Here is a 22,202-nt window from a genome sequence, read left to right as displayed (position 1 = left end):
GGTTAATATTTCTTCGTTAGCGATGAAGTGCGAGCAATATTGATAGCCAAAGACTACGCAGGAATTTATTTCGGGAGGGATCCTAAGCTTTTCGGGGGTCCAAATACAATTTGAAGCTAAATTATATTAAAATCTGTAAAATTGCACCTTAAATTAGACTAAATTTACAAACAAGTCGGGGTGTCAAGACCCGCAGGACCCACCCCTGCGTATGTCCCAGCGGATAGCAATGAAACTAACCGTGAAACAGTGGAAGTATGTTGAAATAAGTAGACAGCTAGGGATGCGCACGAGTCGAGTCGAGTCGAGATTTAAGCCTGTCTCGACTCGTCTCGAAAAAATGTTTTCTCGACTCGAAAATATGTTTCTGGTTCGACTCGACAGTCTCTGTCTCGACTCATCTCGAAATTCGAGTCGAGAAAAAATATACGAGTTAAAATATACGCACACATCAGTCAGACCATTATGACTACCTACCTAATTGTCAGTATGTTGACCTTTGGCACGGTTAACAACGGCGACGCGTCTTGGCATGCACGCAATGATCCTTGGTAGGTCGCTGGAGAGAGTTGACACCACATATGCACACACAGGTCACCTAATTCCCATAAATTCCGGGGAGGGGGGCGATGTGCCCTGACGTCACGTTCAATTACATCCCAGATGTGTTCGATTGGGTTCAGATCCGGCGAGTTGGGGGGACAAGCACATCACTTGGAACTCGCTCCTGCGCTCCTCGAACCACTCCATCACACTCCTGCCTTGTGACATGGTGTATTATCTTGTCGAAAAATGTTATTACCGTTGGGAAACATGGTCGTCATGAAGGGGTGTGCGTAGTCTGCAAGCAGTGTGCGATACGCCTCGGCCGTCATAGTGCCTTGCTCGAGCTCCACTAGACACATGGATGCTCACGTGAATGTTCCCCAGATAATAATTAAGCCGCAGCCAGCTTGTCTCCGTCCGGCAGAAGAGGTGTCAAGGAGCTGTTCCCTTGGAATTCGTACCCTCTCGTCGTCATGATGAAGAAGTTATCGGGATTCATTAGGTAATGCAACGCTCTACCATTATACCAAGGTCCAGTGGCGATGGTCACGTGTTCATTTCAGTCGTAGTTGCCGATATCGTGGTGTTAACATTCGCACACGAATGGGTCGTCGGCTGCGGAGGCCAATTGCTAGGAGTGTTCGGTGCACCGTGTGTTCAGACTAGTGTTGTGAAGGTCTGAAAAAAAAACGGAAATTTTGGGTTAAAAAACAGTTTTTACGGTTTTCCCGAACTTGGAAAAATTGAAATTTTCGAATATTTTATTGTATTATGCTTTCAAAATTAAAACTATTTTGTATTTACTAGTTTAGAGTTAAGATAATTGAGTACTTATGTTTCTGTATTAGAATAGGGAAATTTTGTGCACAACTCATCCAAACACTTCAAAGTTAGCACCATGATAGAACGGAGTTATGGCTACAAAAGAAACTAAAATATAATCCTAGTTAGCTTAATTAGTATAGACGCATTAAAATTACCTTTAGCAATCTTATGAAGTTCCGCCTTGATGGCAGGGAAGTGTTAAAATAACGGGGCCAGAATCATTTTAGTTAATATGTTAAATCAAACATGCATTTTATAGAGATGTCTTCCTTTTTCTATGTAAAATTTCCAGAAATTTTGAATCCATTAGAAAAAAATTATTTGTCCGGAAATATTAGCAAAAACAGGAAAATATAGTTTAAAAACTATTTCTTGACCTGATGATAGTCATCTTACTTGCTGTAACATGTCTGCAGCATATACAGTAGGAACTCGAAAATCCGAACTAATTGGGACCACAAATTGTGGATTCGACAATTGTGGATTCGACACTAATATGTCATTTTCCCCTTTCCCCTTCCCTCAAGTTGCACCTTCAAAGTGAAATGATAAAACCCATCCCGAACCTCATCTATATTGAAAACTTTATCGAGGTCGGTCTGATGATTCAAGAGTTATTAAGTTGGAAACATAGTCACTTTCATTTTGATTGTAATGGATAATCTGTCGCACTAGAAAACATGTATTTGTTTACATACAGGATTTTGTACATAAAGTTTATATAAGTGTCTATATTAAAATATTAAATAATAGTAATTTTATGTTTTAGTGCATGGGTATTAGTGAAATTTGCCTATTGCTCTTTCTCTTAAGAAGTAATTTGGTTAAAATTAACAAAACTTCACCAGACCAAAGAGCATATTGAGAACTCAGTTTTATTCAAGAGACCGATTTGTTGCAACAGAACATTTCATTGGTAGGCTTGTATGTAACTGTAATTAATGCATGAAACTGTATGTAACTGTAACTCTAACTTCTGTAAATAATGCATATCCACGAATAAAGACCATAACAGAAATAAGTGCAGACTATTAATTTTCAACTAGCTGAACCTGCGCTCTCTACACAGCGCATCATTCACATATGAGCATGAACCTTCTTGTCATTCCTCATATCTGTACATGCCCCTTTACAGATATATGTGAAGAACGCCTTCGTAAAAATCGGCAAGGGGTATCATAAAGGGGAAATTTTTTCGACCATTTTTTTTTCAATATCTCGCACCGTTTGCAAGATTTGAGCCCACTTGTGGTTGGAATTTCTAATTCATATATGACCAGTGTTTTCTTTCTTTTTGTATGCATTATGTAATAAGCAAATAAATTACACACAATTAATTATGTCAGTTATATACGGAGTTCATTAAAAAAACATTTGGCCATGAAAGAAACACCTTAGAGATATATAACCCCTATATACAACTATATGATGTTGGAATATATAACACGTAGAGTATGAAGCTGTAGTTTTTCAAAAATTTCATTACTTCCAGTGTACCCCTACAAATTTAATAAAGAACTAATGGCCATGTTTTTCTAAATATTCATTAGAACTGGACAATTTACACAAAATTTGGAATAGACCAATGAAAACGGCACGTTTTTAGCACTTGTGGGTTCAATATCTCATTGTCGAAAGGACTAGAGACAAACATATAAACTTTTCTGTGGGGACAAACATATACGCGTAAATCTAGTATTTTAATACAGATAATAAATGGAATAGTTTTATTTTCGAGTGCTATTTTTTAATATTCGCAATATTGAAATTTTTGAACTTATATTTTTCACAGTTCTGACCAGAGCAGAATGAAATATATTAAAAACTATACTTACAATGTGTTACAGTTTCAAGGACCTAACGTCCTCTTCATCAGACACAAACATCAGACACTACAATTAGTGTTTGTGTCTGATGAAGAGGACGTTAGGTCCTTGAAACTGTAACACATTGTAAGTATAGTTTTTAATATATTTCATTCTGCTCTGGTCAGAACTGTGTTTTATTTGTTACTCTATTTATCCAGAGCCGAACACAAATATTTTTATTTTTTTCAATGTTTCCAATGTTTTCGGAAAGAAATCGAAAAAACGTTTTTTTACCAACAGGTTCAAAATTTCCGAAAATTCGAGTCGAGAAATACGTTTCTCTCGACTTGTCTCGAATTTTACAAAGTGTGTCTCGACTCGAATTCGAGTCGAGTCGAGTCGAGATTCGAGACATGTCTCGACTCGTGCGCATCCCTATAGACAGCTCCTGTTGCCACGAACCCTTAATTTGCCCAGCAGAGCACATCGGGTGATAACGTATTTCTTTGAAACCCGAACAAATCTTCAAAAACTAATTTCATATTCGTTATCAGCACCCTAAAATTAGTAAGAATTTGTTAGTTTTATCTCCGAAGCATTTTCACTGTTGACCAGTGTAATCATACTATTTTTATTAAATTTTCTGTCCTTCCATGTAGACTATCCATCTAATTTACAGACGTTTCACAGCGAATTGTTTATTATTTTTAATAGAATTTACTAGGACTAGACAGTACTCTTGAAGCCAAAATTAGAGAAAATATTGTAACTCATAAATTTACAACCCATCCCAAACGAAATGCTATACCCCGTGAATAACTATAATCACGCTCATTAGTGAAAATACGAGATATTTTCAATGGATTATTCTTTTTTTTCAGATGTAATTGTGAAATAATTTTAGACAGAAAATCGAATTATTCATGATGCACTGTGCGTCATGATACCCCTCTGGACACCCCTGCTTGAAAGTAAATATTAATCTTTGTTATTTAACTTTGGTGTATATATATCGTGTTAAAATAATACTCTATGATCAGCTGCTTGAGTTTACTATCTGCAGATCCATAAAGTGGTAAAGGCTGCCAAGAAAAATCATTATATTACTTAATTATTGACAACAATGAAACGCCGGAGATTTTCCACTTTGCCCTAGCAACCGACCAGCATCCCATTCCATATCTGGACCATTCTACAGCGCTCGATACTTGTAATTGACGCATGCGCCGTGGGTCTCAACACGGAGAACCAAAGGGGAAAAAAATCATACAAGAAAGAAAACCACCCCGGTATACCGAAAGTAGTTTATTACCAAGATATAAATAGCTATTTTTCCTTGATCTGTGATTTTCAGTGATCAAATCATTCCTCAGTTTATAACGTTAACCAGTTCGAAAGAAACAGGTTTCAATAATAGTTTCGGGCATTAAGCGAGGAGAAAGTGCTAGTGCGTTGCCACCGTCAAAGTCATTAATTTCACGATATCTAGAAAACAGCTCGTCAAGTCCCGGCGTCGTCATGGCAACGAATTCGTCACCATATTCTCCCGCTCAATCGACAGATGATGATGATGTTAAGTTACCTGCTTTGTAGTGAATAAATTTACTTACCTAATTTGTAAAATAAAGGAAATCGAAAGGAGAAACAAATGAAACCTTTAAGCATGAATTCTGAAATTCTTTTCGCTAGAAATAAGTTGTTTTATCGCATTTTTAGTGGGAGTGATGTAGAAAGTGTGACGGCAATTCTGTGAGAACAACAGAAATTGATGTTCTAAATGGATGTATATAGGTGCATGTGATTTTTTGAAAATACTAAAGGAAAATGGTGACGTGAAACATTCAAGGTGAGTTTCAAGATTTCCTTCGTTTTTTTTTTTTTTTTTTTTTAGTTATTTTTACTTTATTTATAATTATCAAGTATTCAAGGATTAAAATAAACATTCATAAACTTCTTTTTATATTAAAATGAAGCATCGAGTGTTAATTTTAAGTGCATTAAATATGAAAACACGTAAATATATGCATTTAGAGTCCATGCATAATTAAACCTGTCTTTATTACTTATTATGACTTTTACAAGAAATCTATCTAAATATCTATACAAAATGTGAAAACTGCAGAGTACAACTCACGGCTTTAAGATATTTAGCTAAATTAACACCTCAGTAATTAAGATTTAGACGCATCCAATTTAATAAGATTTTAGACAATCTTGTTCAACTAGTCATTCTTGTTTGTCTCCCTAGGTCAAATTTTGCAATCAGTGTTCGTCTACTTCTGCTGCTACACGTATGTTTAAATTTTGCACAAATGTTTGCTGCTTCTCTGCGTAGACAATACTATATTTCAACCCACACTCTATTTTCTATTTTTTGTCAATCAAAATTTAAATTTTGAGAACTGAATACGAATGGAAGTTTAGAGCGTGTTTAGCAATCGATTATTACGTAAATATTCCATTCTTCCACTACAAGGTTCATTATTAGTTTATCTTTACTAATCTTTATACGGCTAACAATAACAAACGAATCTTTTGAAAATGAAATAAATCCTTCAGCTTAACATTCCACGATTCACTTAGGCTAAGGAAGAAGGATGAATAAGGCAAGTGAATGATGATTGAAGAATTAGTGAAATGATCATGTGGAAGGAAACGGGAGTACTCTGAGAAAACCTATGGACACGATGTTGTCCTCCACAAACTTACTTGGCTGGGGAACGAACCAGGGACCCCACGTACCAAAGATAAGCGCTCTAGCACTGGGTTACCGTGTCCCCACAAACGTCCTGATTCTCAACTTAAATTGAAAGTATGAACTACTCTTTTTTAATCAATACAGTCAAACTCCAATATCCGGACTAATGACTTCTTGACACAACCCAAATACACTAGTCAACAAATTTTAACTTTTTTTTCTGCCACATGAGAGAAAACACCTGATCTTAAAGGAACTTCGGCCGCTGAACTCGAATCTGCAATCCGTTTTTTTCTATCATGCACAGTTTTCCCGTGACAGAGGGATTTTCGGGAAATTTCTTCCAAAATTTCCCTTTTTCCTCATTTTTGTACCTCTAGCTCGGGCACCCTTAGGCATATAAACATACAAATTATATTCTAGGTTAGCTTGATTTATACTTAGTAAACCCTGTAAGTTTCATCTGAGTCGCATCATTCTTCATTGAGAAATAAATATATTTCTATAAATATATGCTATGTGTACTGTCCATTTTACCATATACAATAGGTGCAGAAAAATCACATGTAACTTCCACGGGAATTACAATATAAGCAAGGTTTATACTTCATTGGATTTGTAATGAAACATTCTTTACAATGATGTATACACCATGTCCGCCATTTTTATAAGAGGGAAAACGCATTGCAGATTCGAATTCAGCGGCCAAAGTTCCTTAAAGATCAGCATTCTTCTTTCATGTGGCAAAAACCTTGTTGACTAGTGATATGGAAAAATCTGGGTAATTGAAACAACCACCAACAAAAGGTTATGTTATGAGATAAACATTTTTTTAAAAATCGCTTCTAATTAATAAATAGGCACACTTAATGTATGTTAAAGTAAGACCACTTTTACTACCAACAATTAGAAAAATAGGCTGCAGTTCAGAAGTATCTACGTACTTACATACTTTTGAAGATGTGAGTAGGACATGTCCAACGAAGTTAAATCTTTCTCCATAGACACTTGTTTACGTGCTTGCTGCAAACACTTAAAGGAAAGAACCTGTACGTGGTCGCATTCAGGCTGCCGTTTCATCTCTACAAAATTAAAATTAACGCAACCCTCACTCGCAGGAGGTACATTTTTCGGTTAAACTGAAAACACATCGTTACTAAGATTCAAACACTAGAATGTAAATACTTTCATCATTACTCAAAATTTGAATGCCCGTTGAATCGCATTGTAACAATCCTGTTACCTTCGTTGCACTCGGAACAGAAAGGAATTTTCACGATGATGTTCTGCATATCTTCAATTGATATTTCTTAACTGCAATTTCTGTCTGTTTCCTTTCGTCTGTAGTTATTTATTGATTTTATTTCTTAATATCGATCAGGATCATTGTAGTTCAGATAGTTGGAGTTATACTATAACAAATTACTTTAAAATACACTATAAAGCTTTTTTCTTGCTTTTCGTGTTCCAGAATGTTCGTCCCATGATATTAAAACATGTAAAGTGACTCCCTTTGCATTTGAAATTTCGAATTCCAATCGAAGATGGCCGCAATGATACTTGCCATCGCACCATCTGATGTATCAGACCACTTTCAAGTTTCATCCTCCTCCCTCAACCCGTTCTCAACACACAAGGGTGCTGAGGACTTTTATTTCACTATGTATATTGATAGACTGTGTGAAATCTCCATAATAGGTTTTAAAATCTACCTAGAAAGCTTATTACAACCAACTAAGTACTTATGAGAGTTACTGGCAAGAGGGTGTAATAAAAAGGAGTCGTGATATGAAATAAGTTGAGAATTACCAATCTACAATATACTGAAATATTCTGTACCCAACACAGTGCAGTCTTAACCGGGATAAAATAAATGAAAAAGCAAGCAGCTGGCAGTTGCAAGCAGTGGTACTATTCAGCCGATTCCGACCGGTTCGCTAGAACCGGTTGTTAAATATTTCGAGTTTGCAGAACCGTTTGTTATAACCAGAAATAATAGAAATTTAACTCTGTTATACTCAGGAACAGTAAATTTTAGTTTGACTATCTTTGTTTTTAAAAATTCTCACAGCTAAAGGGTTAAACAAATGATTCCGTAGATCAAAGTATAAGCGGTTTATTTCTTAATCTCAAATGTCCAGATATCAAGAATGAAAACTGGGATTACATGAGTGCAGTAATGAGGATGATTTACGTATATTTGAAACGCATACATATTATCAACACTTGATCTTTCCAATATTTTTTGACAACCATCTATGTTGGGTAATTTGTTTCCTAGATGTTTGCAGTAGTACCTAATTTCGTCACACCACCTTGTATTAGAATGCTGTGTAGGTTATGTCTTATCACTCGTGGTATCCAGTAAAAAATTGCTTTTATCTACCTTGTATGGTTTGTTTCCTAAGAGAGTTAAATCCATTTATCTTCCCACTGGTTTTAGTTTAACGTCCAACGATTATGCTAGGATAGCTAAACCAAAGCAGCTAGACCAAATGGGGTCCTCACATTTTGTTGATTTAAATCTATGAGTCAGTGTTGCCAAATCCGAAGATCAAAAAGTAGCGTGTCTGTGCTCCAAAAGTAGCGAATTTGAACTATTTGTAACCTAAATATATAGAAATAAATTATTTGGCACTAATGACTGGTACTAATGAAATAATTTTAACATGGGCTGGAAAATGTGCTGGACATATTGCAAGAAGTAATTATGATCGATGGACGAAAACAATTCCAGACTGGATACCACGAGACAAAAACAGCCTAGGAAACGTCCGCATACAAGAAGGTATTACGAAATCAAGAACTACTAGAGAGTAACCAGAATGAGAATTGCCCAAGGTAGATAGTTGTGAAGAAGAATTGGAAATACCTTCATCCAGCAATGGATTGATAATGGTTGATTATGATGGTGATGATGATGATTTTATTATATCTGGACCTCAGAGATAAACTAAACCAAGTCATAGTTTCGTAATTTTACAGGAGAAGCGAAAAAGCGGTCCCTTAAGTAAGACCTACAGTACTGTTTTTCACACTATACTAGGCCTAAATAGTTACAAAGTAGTAGGATGCTTTTAGACTGACATTATTACACCACTAGAAAGAACATACTCTATTAGAAAAAAATATTCTTAACTCAATTTCGACCAAAAAGTGACTTAACATAGTCTACCTCTAAAGTTCAGATATACATATATATACATATATATACATATATATATACATAAAGTTATATACATACATATAACTTTTATTAGGTAAGGTAAGGTAAAAGTGGACCCAAAATTTAACGAAACTCGTACACGAAAAAAATATTTTTGATTACTCAATCCTTCATGATGCAGCAAAACTACGAAAATTAATACAAAAGAAAACTAGAAAGTTAAGAATTACTTGTTTTGTCAAGAGAGAAAATAGATACAGATAGCTCGAATTACGTATATACTTACACAATATGTATGTCCATGTTTCGCAAGTAATTTTCAATCAAGATAAAATTTCAACGTAATGAACGCACGATTAGTTTCCTCGAAAAAAGATCGCATGCACCGCTGAGAGCTCAGGAATAAGCTTATATATACCCTATGTTACGGCACTGGATATATGCTTATGCAATGCATTACGACCTTATGAACTTGCATAAGAAACAGAATATACCGGTACTTGAGACGCGAACTATGCGAAACATCGGACTTTGAATCTAACTTGTTTGGTGATCGAACCCGAGACCACACATAGCAAAGATGCGTGTTATAGCTCCTACTACAAGGTTCAGGAAGTTCGTGTTATAAAGTGTCAATTAAACAGGGAGATGTGAAACGGTATAAAGCATTTGATCAATTTGAAACAAAATATATTGCAGTAATAATTTACCCTATTTGTTAAGATAATAAACGTCATACCGGTATTCTGTTTTAAAATGACAGTCAAAGCAGAATGTATTGGATAATAAATGTGAAATTGTAGAATTTCAATTTCGGTACGATTAAATGCATTCGTGCTGCTATGTATTACGTTATCCGTTAGGAGGTATTGAACAATTCTGATTCAAAGAAAGGAAATAAACTACTGAATAGTACTGGAGTGAATTTAATAGAGTTTAAATGTATAGGAAGTACCGAGGCTATATGAGACAAGGTCTATTGTTGAAAGTGAAATATGGATTACTATAAGGGTTTTATCCCAGGTATGATACTCACTGATGATTGAACCTGGAACACGCGCATAGAAAGCATTAGCGCTAGCAAATTAGCTATGAAGTGGTACACTATAACGCTTGCACTTATTAAACGCTTACAGGGACATGGGTTTAGAAGTAAATGCAGAGAAAACTAAATACATGGAAGTGCGTCGGGACCATAATAGAGCAAAATATAGATGCGTTAAAATATTAAATAATACTTTTGATAAGGTGGATAGTTTCAAATATCTAGGATCAATATTAACAGAGGAAAATCATATCCACGAAGAAATTAAATGTCGACTAAAAGCAGGGAATTCGTGTTACTATTCGGTTCAAAATCTCTTGTCGTCGCGAATTCTGTCGAGGAATTTGAAGCTTAAAATATACAAAATGATACAAGGTCTGTATGATAAGTAATGAGACTCGCCGCGCCGCGGCGCGCGTGTCGCTGGAGCGGGTTTGTCGGTGATGGAGGATGTAGGGGGGGGTCCGAGCAAAGCAACGCACCGCGCGTCAGTTGGCTCCGAGCCTTAGTGGAGCGCGGACAAGCCTTGGACAAAGCCCTTGTGAACATTCTTGTCACGGCGGAAAATCAACAAACATGGAGGGTTCCATCGAACAGCGTTATGCGATCAAATTTTGCGTTCGCCTGGGGAAAACGGCTACTCAGACGCTTTCTCTCATCACGGAGGCCTACAAAGAGGAAGCCCTATCCAAAGCCCAGGTGTTTCGTTGGCACAGTGCGTTCCGGAACGGCCGGGAAAGCGTTGAGGATCTGGAGATGGCTGGACGCCCGACAACAGTGACTACGGACGAAACTGTGGCAAAAGTGAGGGATCTCCTGAACTCAGACCGTCGATTATCGTTGAGATTGATTGCTGATGAACTCGATATGAACCACACAACAGTGCACAAGATTGTGACGGAACAATTGGGAATGAGAAAAATCTGTGCGAAACTGGTGCCGCGAGTGTTGACTGACGAACAAAAGCAACGACGTGTTGATTGTTGTCAGGAACTGTTGAACCTCATGAACAGTGACCCTAACTTTGAAGATGACGTCATAACAGGTGACGAGTCGTGGGTGTTCCAGTACGACCCTGAAACGAAACGTCAAAGCGCGGAGTGGCACACTCCTGCGTCCCCGCGCCCCAAGAAGGCCAGAATGTCGAAGTCAAAGGTGAAAACAATGTTGATTGTTTTTTTTGACAATGTGGGGGTGGTCCACAAGGAGTTTGTACCCCAAGGACAAGCCGTCAACGCCGCCTTCTACAAACAAGTCCTTGAGAGACTGCACAGGAGCGTCAAGCGGAAAAGACCGGCGATCGCTAGCCGGTGGAAGTTGCATCACGACAATGCCCCTGCCCACACCGCCTTCTTAGTGACCTCCTTTTTGACCCGGATTGGGGTGGAAGTCCTTCCACAACCACCCTACAGCCCAGATGTGAGCCCGGCCGACTTCTTCCTCTTCCCGAAGCTGAAGCCACGCTTGAAAGGAACCCGTTTTGCAGACGTCACAGCCATCCAAGCAGCCGTGACCACATTTCTAAAGGACATGCCGGCTGCTGACTTCCAGGGGGCGTTTGCAGCGTGGAAACATCGATTGCAGAAGTGCATCGACGCAAGAGGAGAGTACTTCGAAAGCTTTTAAGTCCCTGTACAGATCAGATCAATAAAACAATGTTTCCAGACCTGGTCTCATTACTTATCATACAAACCCTGTAATCATGGCTGTTGTTCTGTATGGCTGCGAAACATGGTCACTTACTCTGAGGGAAGAACATAGACTGAAAGTATTTGAGAACAAGATCCTGAGACGAATATTCGGACCCAAGAGGAACGGGAATGGGGAATGGCGGAAACTTCATAATGAGGAACTACATAATTTATATGGTTTACCAAACATTGTTAGGGTCGTCAAGTCTAGGAGGCTTAGGTGGGCGGGTCATGTAGCTAGAATGGAAGAAAGTATAAACTCTTACAAAGTCTTGACTGGAAGACCAATCGGAAAACGACCATTAGGAAGACCTAGGCGCAGATGGGAGGACAATATTAAGATGGATCTCGCAGAGATTGGAATACAAAGTAGAAACTGGATCCAAATGGCTAAGGATAGAAGTCAGTGGAGAGCTTTTGTGAACGCGGCATTGAACCTCCGGGTCCCATAGGCCATAGAGTTAGTTAGTTAGTTAGTGGAACACTATACATAATTCTAAGTTAAGAATAAAGGCAAAATATAAGCGGAAACGACAGACTATATGATACTAATACTTTCTCAATTTTAATTTCTTACTATTTATTTCTAGACTTTCGAGACGAGACCAAGACGGCGATTTTTGACTTGAGACGAGACCGAGACCGAGACTGTACAAAGTCTCGTCTTGTCTCGTCTCGATACCATTCCTAAGCTAAATTAATCTTATAACTTCTGTCATAGGAATTTGACACTCAACAAACTAGGGAAAATTAGATAGGAAAAGCGAAATTTTTTTGTCCGTCGAGGGAAATTTTCTTAAAGAAACCTACGAACACTGCTCAGTTTTCAGGTGAAAATGTATTTTGTACATGTGTATTACAGATTACGTAAATACATATAATTAATTATACAGGGTTATTATAAATGATTGGTGCGATTCACAGCTCTATAATAACTGTATTGTTGTACATATTGTGATAATCTTTTCACGCACAGAAAAACTCAAAAAGTTTTTGTTAACTAGTACATGTGTTCGATATGTGGCCCCTTAGTGATTCGACAGACATCAAGCCGAAAATCAAGTTCTTCCCACACTCGGCACAGCAGGTCCCTGTCAATGAGTTCAAATGTATTGTTGATGCGAACTCGCAGTTCTGGTAGGTTTCCTGGTAGAGGAGATGTGAACACTGAATCTTTCACATAACCTCACACAAAAAACAAAGGTCTACGCATGGAGTTAGGTTAGGAGAGCGTGGAGGCCATGACATGAAATGCTTTCTCGGTGCCTGTCGCCATCTTGCCTCACTGCTTACTGCTGCGCTCTCGTGGGAGAAATCTGAAGTACACCTGTAACAAACAAAACTTTTTGAGTTTGTATGTAGTTTTTATTAGGACATGGTCTCGCAACAATAGTTCCTAAGGTAATTTGCTTTAAAAAAAATAGTGAAAACAGTGTTAGTACACAAAGGAATGAAAAAGAAAGCGCTTACTCTCTTTGAGGACGTAGAAGTAAATAAGAGTTAAGAAATATACCCAAAATGTTATCTTTCCAATTTCCTGCGAAACTTTGGCTCAGGGACGTCTCGTCGCAATGTCCAGGCAGTATTCTGCTCTCCATTTGCCCTAATAGCGCTTTTTCATTTTAGAAATACCATGGTGAAAGGGTTGACCATGTTTGTCATTAATGGCAAGTTAATGTGTGTTTTGTTTGAAGCTTTTCAATTTTGTTTATTGCTTGAACTTAACATCAATAAAAAGCAAGAAGTTCATTCTGTGATGATTTAGAAAAAAAAATCCCACGGGAAGTTTCCACCCCGTGCGAACCCTCCCCCCCTGAAATGATCACTGAGTTCAATCCATCTGTAACCTTACGAACGTGTTTACTTGTTGTTTTCGTTAAAGAAAGAATCATAAAATAGCATTACTAATTTTGGAGGACTAAAATTAAACTTTTAGCTTCAGATTAAATTGGTCATGGACGTACGCATAAGATGTTAGAAAATATTCCTCTCAGTTCTATACTGCACGTCACTATTAGTTATGAGTACTTTCAGTCTCGGTATTTCGGAATCAAAAGAAAATTCCGCTACCTTATAAAGTTTTCTGAGAATTTTATGCATCGATATTGGTTTCTTTTAGCATCGAGGGTTTCTTTTAGCCTATACTAACTGTAAATCAAATACCGTACGCATATTTTATGGGATATTAAGTATAAAAACTCTCTTTATATATACTGTGTAATATTCAGGATAACTTGTCATCTACATGATGTATTATAAATTAAAGTTCGTAAAGAAATACCGAAGAAAGCTTATTGAAACTTAGAAACAGTTCTAAGAACTAACCACTCTAAAGGAAATCATACAGTAACATAATTTTATTTTAGTCATATACTCAGTACGTTAACAAAATGAGTTTTGCTGCATGAAGTTTCCTTAAATCGAGTATCTACGGAAAATTACCTAACATTTAACTGCTTCGACTGAAAATTTTGTTTGTATCCTTGTAAGGTATTACTATTTCCTTTATAAAAAAGAAAAAAGAAAAAAAGGTAATTCTTCCTGAAACTGTTAACAAGTTAAATATCCTGACAATCAAATTGCTAAGTATCCGCTGCAATGGATAGATAGATAGCAGGTTGTAACAGTGAAGATGTGTAGTTTCTAATCATTGGAAGTTCTAATAAGAGAAAATAAAATCATAAGCTGCTAGAAGAAAATAGCAGAGGTAAGAATTCAATCTCAATCGAAATATTTAGAATCTGAGAGATAGTTGAATGATTGGAAAATGAAATGAAATCTTTAAGTTTTACGTCCCACAGTTATGCCGGCTAGGCTAAAGGAGACGATTATGATGAGAAATGAATGAAAGTGGGAGGAAACGGGAGAGTACCGAGAAAACGGGAGAGTACCGAGAAAACCCAACCACATGGTGTTTGTCCACCACAAAGCTCATTTGGGGCAAGCTGAGATTGAACCAAGGATCCCATCCACCAGAGATAAACGCTCTACCACTGAGACACCGCAGTCTCCTTGAGTGGTTGGAGTTTAGATTCCCTTCTTATCACCCAGGCTATATAAAACGTGGACCTATAGTTTAAGGGGAAACCAAACCATCATAATGAGTTTAAATTTCAAAACTTTCCCTCTGCAAATCGAATTCGGAACCCCGTGCACTGACTGAAAGGATGTGTGTTTTCATTTAACCAGCTGGTAGAGCAAGTTATTATAATTCGTCTCTTAATTATCGACCAGACATTTTTTCGTTGATACTTTTAAAAATTGACACTGCCAGAGAAAATAGCTTTCTTGTCCAAATGTGTCTGTAAAACGAAGGGAATGTGTGAACTGCAAACGTGAACAAAATAAGTAGAGGTAGAAATAAATTAACAACATAATCATATTTTATAGTAGTTAATCGTCAAAACTGTATTTCTCTGACAATGGCCAGATTGGCTCAATGGTATAGCGTTCACCTTTGGTGCATGGGATCCTTGGTTCGATTCCAGGCATAACCTACCAGGTAATATGTTATTTCTTCTTGCTAATATAATTTAAAGTTTATTTATTCCATGTTATTCTGTTCAATTGTGTTGTTCAGCAGAAGATTCTAAATTTATGTTTATGTATTTATGTTGTCGTATCTTTAATATACAGTATGTACAGATGATGATCAGAAAATGGAAACACCTGAACGAAATTGCAACTTACCAGATTAATATGGTGTCGGGCCACCTTTCGCCTTCAGAACAGCCTTGATGCGACGTGGGATGGACGCATAGAGGTCGTGAATGGTAGCAAGTGGAATTTTACACCATTCCTCGTGCAGGGCATCGGCCAGTTCTGTGAGAGAGGATGGAGGTGGAAATCGTCGCCGGAGTCGTGTTTCCAAGACGGACTAAAGATGTTCAATTAGGTTAAGATCTGGGGATTCAGCGGGCCAGGGGAGGTGTTGAACTTCATCCCAATGTTCCTCAAACCACGCTGCAACAACGCCAGCTGTGTGAATGGGTGCATTATCATCCTGGAAGATGGCGTCATTGTACGGGAACAACATCTGGACCATAGGATGCAAGTGGTCTCCTAAAATTGCGACATAATCGTTGGCAGTGATTCGTCCGCTAAGGGTGACCACAGGACCCAATGAAAACCATGATATGGCGGCCCACAGCATCACCGAGCCGCCGCCATGTTTCACAGTTATGCGGAGACACTGCAGATCATAAGCTTCTTTGGGCGTTCTCCACACATAAACACGGCCCGTGGTTGGGAATAGGGTGAAGGATGACTCATCCGACCATATCACACGTTTCCAGTCCTCAAGGGTCCAAGTTGCATGGTCGCGGCAGCATTTGCGGCGTGCGAAAGCGTTATGGTCCCTGATGAGCGGTTTGGCCCGTGCAACTCGACCCCGCAAGTTCATGTCATGTAATTCGCGGCGGATTGTGATTGTCGAAACAGGGTGGGGGAGGTGCTAATTGAGTTCCTCCATCACTTGCTCCGCAGTGGCACGACGGTTCTGCGTGACAATGTGCTTTAATACCCGGCGTGACCTGTCACTCATGATTTTCTTCCGCCCACTGTTCCACTTCTCCGATGTGGTTTTCCCGTGTGTTGGGTAGGCCGTCATCACCCTCGATACTGTCACACGCGACACACCTAACACAGTAGCCACTGATGTCACACTCACTCCACATAAGCGCGCACCAACAATTTACCCTCTTTGAAAATCTAAGAGGTCTCCCATTTTACACTACCTCCGTCTGCTGCAGCCACTGGACACTGCTGTTCCACTGCGCCTGACGTAGTATGGAGACCGACCTAACACACCACCACCAGTGGTCCGGCGCTGCGGGCGCCACGACACCACTGCCAACCCATACATCTGACGTGTTGCCAACTACAGGTGTTTCCATTTTTCTTATCACCATCTGTATATTTCATTATAAACAACCTATTTTTGAGCTAATCAAAATTGTGGATATCGTGGAATTCTATGTCCATCACGAAATTCTGATTACTAACCTTGTCAGTAAATTTTTATCCATGGTTTCTAGTTTTTCGAAAAGATACACGAACATTGGTGAAGGAATAGAAATGGTGGCCCGACAGATAAGTAGATGAGTGTTAATTCTCTGTTGTTTTTTTTGTTTGTTTGTTTTTTTTTTTCAATTTTCGTTTTTAAACAATTTTACTTTTTAGACTTTTTTTTAACAGTTTGATACAATTTTTAAAATGCTTACAATATTTTTGTATATCTGGCGCCTATATCCCCTGTTATTTCTTACAATTTTTAGTGTTCGCAATTTTATTCAGAGTCGGTTATTCGTCCTCGTTGAATTTTGGTTACAGCTAGTAATATAACTTTTAAATCAATTCTCATACTGAAGCAATTTTAGTAGCAAAATCGACCTAGCTTTATAGCTAGACTATATAGCGATAAACACCCGAAGGGATAGAGTGGAAAAGAAATATTAATGAAATTTAATTAATATAATCAAAAGTGTCAAGATATTAACTCTTTCGCTGCGGAATTCGACTTTAGTCGAACTGATAATTTTAGCCTTTGGGTGCGAATTTCGACTTTAGTTCACAACGTCTATTTTCGTTTATACTTCACTGCGATATTAGACTTCAGTCGTTTATTATGTACGAAACATTTGATAACGATAACGTGTTGCATTGTGCGGTGATTTCTTTGAAATAAAGCAATAAATACGAATGATTACGAAAGCCTTGCTTCGTTCTGTTGAGGCGTGTTTGCAGGTTTGAAGCTAGGAATTAGACCAAAAAAGATTGTCAATTTGAACTATTCAAAACATGTATTTTTTAAAATAAAGACCCTGTATGTGTGATTTGTCACATATCAGTTTTGAAATACTAAGTCATTTATACAATTTATGAATTTCAAATATAGAGTTTTAGCAAATATAGATTTTTAGCATAGTTTTTGAAGTTTTTTTTAATTACACACAATAATGCTCTTCCAGAATTTGAAACATTCAGAACACGTTACGCTTGTTTTTACAAGTGATCTGTTATTGCACTGAGAGCCGTAATTTGTGGTGGGGCAGGAGGGGTAATTGCTCCCCCTTCCCAGAGAAGCTCCCCGCCGTTCGAGAGGGGCCACTTCAAGACAAAATTTTCTTACTTCATATACGATAGGAACATGAAATTATAAATGAAGCATCAAACAGGTTCACCACATTATATAAAAAAAAACAGCATACAAAAGTTAAATAAAACAAAAATGAGTCATGGGCCAAAAGAAAATGTCTACTATTAGGGAGCCCTAGAAACAATATTTATTCGTATTGCTTTGAGACTTGTCAATATTGCTCCTTTAATTAATTTGTCATGTATGTAACGGGCCTAGTGGAGTAGCTGACGGCCTCTCAGACCTTGTCATGCGAGAGGGCCCACACGCTCTGTGGGGCCCATAAAGAGTAGGAGAAAGTCGGAAAGATAGGCCCCAAGAATTAAAAAAACTTTTTCTAGGGGACCCAAATACGCGTATTAATATCCCCCCCTCCAGAAAAATCTAAGTTACGGCCCTGATTGCATTCTTCTTTTTCACCTCAACCATAGATTGGTGGGCAACATAGAAATGTTAAAACTTTTCTCTCCTTTGGGAGAGCTGTTTTATTCTTTGATAAGGGCTTTTCTTTGTAACTGCATCTAGATATTCTATCCATGGTCTTCCTCTTCCTGGTTTTCCTTCTGCGTTTTCCTCTATCAACACGGTGATCCAGTCGGAGTGCCAAGTAAGATGGCCAAGCATGCTATTTCTTCTTTTTCCTATTATCTTCATGATCTGTCGTCCTTCATTAGCTTCTTTTAATACGTTTTCATTCCTTTTCCTTTCAGTCCATGATATGCGCAGCATTCTGCGCCAACACCACATATCAAATGCTTCCAGCTTGGATATTTCAGCTTTTCTCAATGTCCACGTCTCCGATATGTAAAGCGCCACTCTCCATACCAGGGTCTTAATAAATCGCTTTCGAACGTCCAACGACACATTTTTCGATGTTAGCAGTCCTCTTTTCCTATTGAATGCTTGTTTAGCCTGCGCTATTCTGAAAATTACGTCTTTTTCACTTCTTCCATCCGAGGATATTATAATTCCTAAATAGGGGAACGTCTTAACGTCTTCGATTTTCTCTCCTTCAAATCTACGTTTGCCCCTTTCTGTCCTGTTCTTGTGCACTTCATCACTTTGGTTTTCTTCTTATTTATCTTCATTTTGCATGTTTTATCCAGTTGGGCGTTCAAGTTTGAAAGTGCTTCCTGCAAGTCTTTTTCGTTCTCCGCTATCAGTACTATGTCATCAGATAAACTTATTGCGCTGAAAACCTGGCCATTTACTTTTACACCTTTCTCATTTTTATCAAAGAATTCTTTCATAGCCTCTTCTATATAGACGTTGAACAGGAGAGGTGAAAGTCAACATCCTTGCCTTGCTCCTTTACTTATTCTTGCTTCCTTATGATCTCTTCATATAACAGCTGTCTGGTTCCTGCAAAGTTCGTATATTATTCTTCTGTCTCTGTAATCCACCTTCAGATTCTGCAGCGCTCTGAACATGATATTCCAATCTACGTTTTCAAAATCGTTTTCTATATCTATCACAATTGATTTGTTTATTCGGATGTGTTGTTCCATGAGCAACCGTAGACTTAGTATTGTTTTCCTTGTTTAACTTTTTCTCCTGAATCCAAACTTGTCCTCCGATAGCCGTTCTTCGATTTTCCCTTCTATTTGTTGTGCGGTAATTTTGCACAGTATTTTTGATGCATGGGAAAGCAAACTTATCATTCTGTGTTCTTCGCATTTCCGTGCGCCTTTTCTTTTCGGGATAGGGATCAATATGTTTTTCTCGAAATCTCTTGGTATTTTTCCCGAGATGTACATTTCATTTATAAGATTAAATAGTTTCTTCTTTGTTGCTATTCCGAGATTTTTAATCACTTCCGTTGGTATTTTGTCTATTCCTGGGGCTTTACCATGTTGCATTTTCTCCAAAGCATTGTCAAATTCGCACTGTAAAATTGATGGTCCTAATTCATTTTCATCGACGTTTTCTTCCTTCTCTATCTCTTCGTTCACTCTGTCTCCTTTGTAGAGTTCTTCAATGTTCCTTCCATCTTCTTGTTATCTGCTCCTCTTCTATTAGCGTTGTTCCGTCCTTGTTCTATGATAATATCTGTGCGTTTCTTTTTCTCACCGAACTGGTTTCTAACCTTTCTATATGCCGTTTCTGTATTGCCTTTGATTATATTTCCCTCAATTTCCTTGCACAAGTTGTTTGTCCAGTTTCCTCTTGCCTTCTTTACTTCTCTGTTGATGTGATTTCTGCACCTTCTGTATTCCTCTTCTTTGTTTGTTATCTTGAAGTCTTCTTTTCTCCATCATTTCCAATATTTCTGCTGTTATCCAAGGTTTATATGGGGTCTCGATTCTCTTCCTATGTGCTCGTTGGCTGTATTTGTAATCCCCGCTTTCATGGCTTCTCATTTCGGGTCGATGTCATCAACTGCTAAAGCTACCATAGACGTCTCTTTGTCGCATTTGCAAATTCCCTTTTCATGTTTTCATCTCTTCTTAGTTTGATTGAGTTCCATCTTTTGTTTGGTGCTACCACTCGTTTCCTCTTTAGTCGGAGTTCGCTCTTCATCAAATCTAAATTATGGTCTGAGTCTCCATACGTCTGCTCCTGTGTAAATCTTACTGTTCTTCACTTGATTTCTAAATGCTTGTCGGACAAGTATATAGTCTATTTGGTATATTTCTTTGTCTACTGGTCTTGTCCGTGTATATCTTCTTCTTAGTGGTTGTTCGAAGAGCGTATTTGTTACAATCAAATTATGACTTTTGCAGAATTCAACTAATCGTGTAACTCTCGCATTCCTTTCTCCTAGGCCAAAATTCCCAGTGACATTCTCTTCTTTGCCTGCGCCGACTACTGCGTTCCAGTCACCCATGGTGATTAAATTGTCTTAGTCTTCAATTTTCATCAATACTTCTTCTATTTGCTCATAGATTTCTTCTACTTCCTCATTTGTGTAGCTTGATGTATTCATATATACTTGGATTATCGTCATATTCCTCGGTTCTGATGCTATCTTCAACCTTATTATTCTTTCATTGTACCTCCAGCTGCCTATAACTTTCTGTCCTATTCTTATTCAAGACAAAACCGATTCCTGCTGTACCGTTTACATCTCCTGAATAGATTATTCTGAAGTCCCCGCTCAACATGTCTCCTCCATCAGGCCACCTAACTTCGCTGATTCCCAAGATATCTATCTTCATTCGTTCCATTTTTTCTTCAGGTTTTCCAGTTTTCCACACTGTAACAGCGATCACACATTCCAGGTTCCTATCCTGCAGGGGTTTCGTTTGATAACGACCGAGGATTCCCTGCTTTGTTTCCCTCCACTGCCGGAGACGACCCTCTGTGATACTGTAGTGTCGTATTCCCTAACATAACTCTTTCTTATTTTTCTTTCTATGTTGTTTTCTAGGGGCTGAGTAAGGTGGTAGTGTCCCAAGTTCTTCCACCTCGCAGCGAAACAGCCATAGAGGACATCCTGTCCCTGCCTGTTTTTGTCCACATATGAGCCTTGCCAATGTCAATCATCTTCAGCCTCAGTGTGGTGATGGTAGAGCTGCTGCCCACTACCATAATATCTCTCTTCGTCTGGCTCCTACCCCTAAAGACCTGTCCGGCATGGGAAGCCCTTTGATAGCGAAGCTATCTCTGGCATAGCTCTTAGAATCACTAGATCACTCAAGCCCCCCCCCCCCCTTCACTTCACTACGGCAAGGTGGAGATATTGAGGGAGAGCTGATTGCATTAGAGAATAAATATACTAAAATTTTAAGAGTACTTTAATATAAAATGTCTTAAAACAGAATCTCTTAAAACCAATAACAGGGTATTTTCCTCACATATACAGTACGTAAATATAGCTATAAACTATCTGTTATTAACAGCAACGAACGGAATACTTTGCCGCCACAAAAATTGTTTTGTTGATTTTCTCTGAAACTATGCATCAAGGGAGCCGCAGTGGCTCAGTGGTAGAGCGTTCACCTCTGGTGCATGGGGTCCCTGGTACGATTCCAGCTCGTGTCAAGTGAACTTTGTGGCGGACAAACACCGCGTGCATGGGTTTTCTCGGGGTTTTCCCGTTTCCTGACACTTTCTTCATTCCACTATTTCATTCATTTCTCTTCATCACCGTCTCCTTTAGCCTAACCGGCATAACCGTGAGACGTAAAAGTCAAAGATTTCATTTTACTATGCATCAACCTTAAACATGCTATTATATGTTATTATATATGCCATTATATATATTAAACATGCCAAGTCTAATTTAATCTATTAACTGACATAATATGTCTTATATTTGAACAATATTTTAGTTAAAATACAAAA

At 38.2% G+C, this 22,202-nt stretch overlaps 1 protein-coding gene across 2 annotated transcripts in view; it reads left to right on the top strand.

Annotated features, from left to right (window-relative positions):
- The window catches only part of LOC145688933 (galactoside 2-alpha-L-fucosyltransferase SEC1-like), a 111,707-nt gene that overhangs the window by 26,294 nt on the left and 63,211 nt on the right, over positions 1 to 22,202 (top strand). Inside the window, exon 1 of one of the 2 annotated variants that reach the window (XM_081763103.1) lies at positions 4,428 to 5,025. The exons of the other annotated variant lie outside the window; for it this stretch is intronic. The gene's annotated coding sequence lies outside the window, so the exon portion shown is untranslated. Of the gene's footprint in view, positions 1 to 4,427; positions 5,026 to 22,202 lie in introns of those variants that run through there. 2 annotated transcript variants of the gene reach the window in all.

Source organism: Thermobia domestica, chromosome 1, assembly GCF_964235325.1.
Source record: "Thermobia domestica chromosome 1, izTheDome1.hap1.1, whole genome shotgun sequence".
Lineage (NCBI taxonomy): Eukaryota > Metazoa > Arthropoda > Insecta > Zygentoma > Lepismatidae > Thermobia > Thermobia domestica.
Note: the sequence above shows the minus strand (reverse complement) of the source record. Positions and strands in the feature narration are given on the sequence as shown.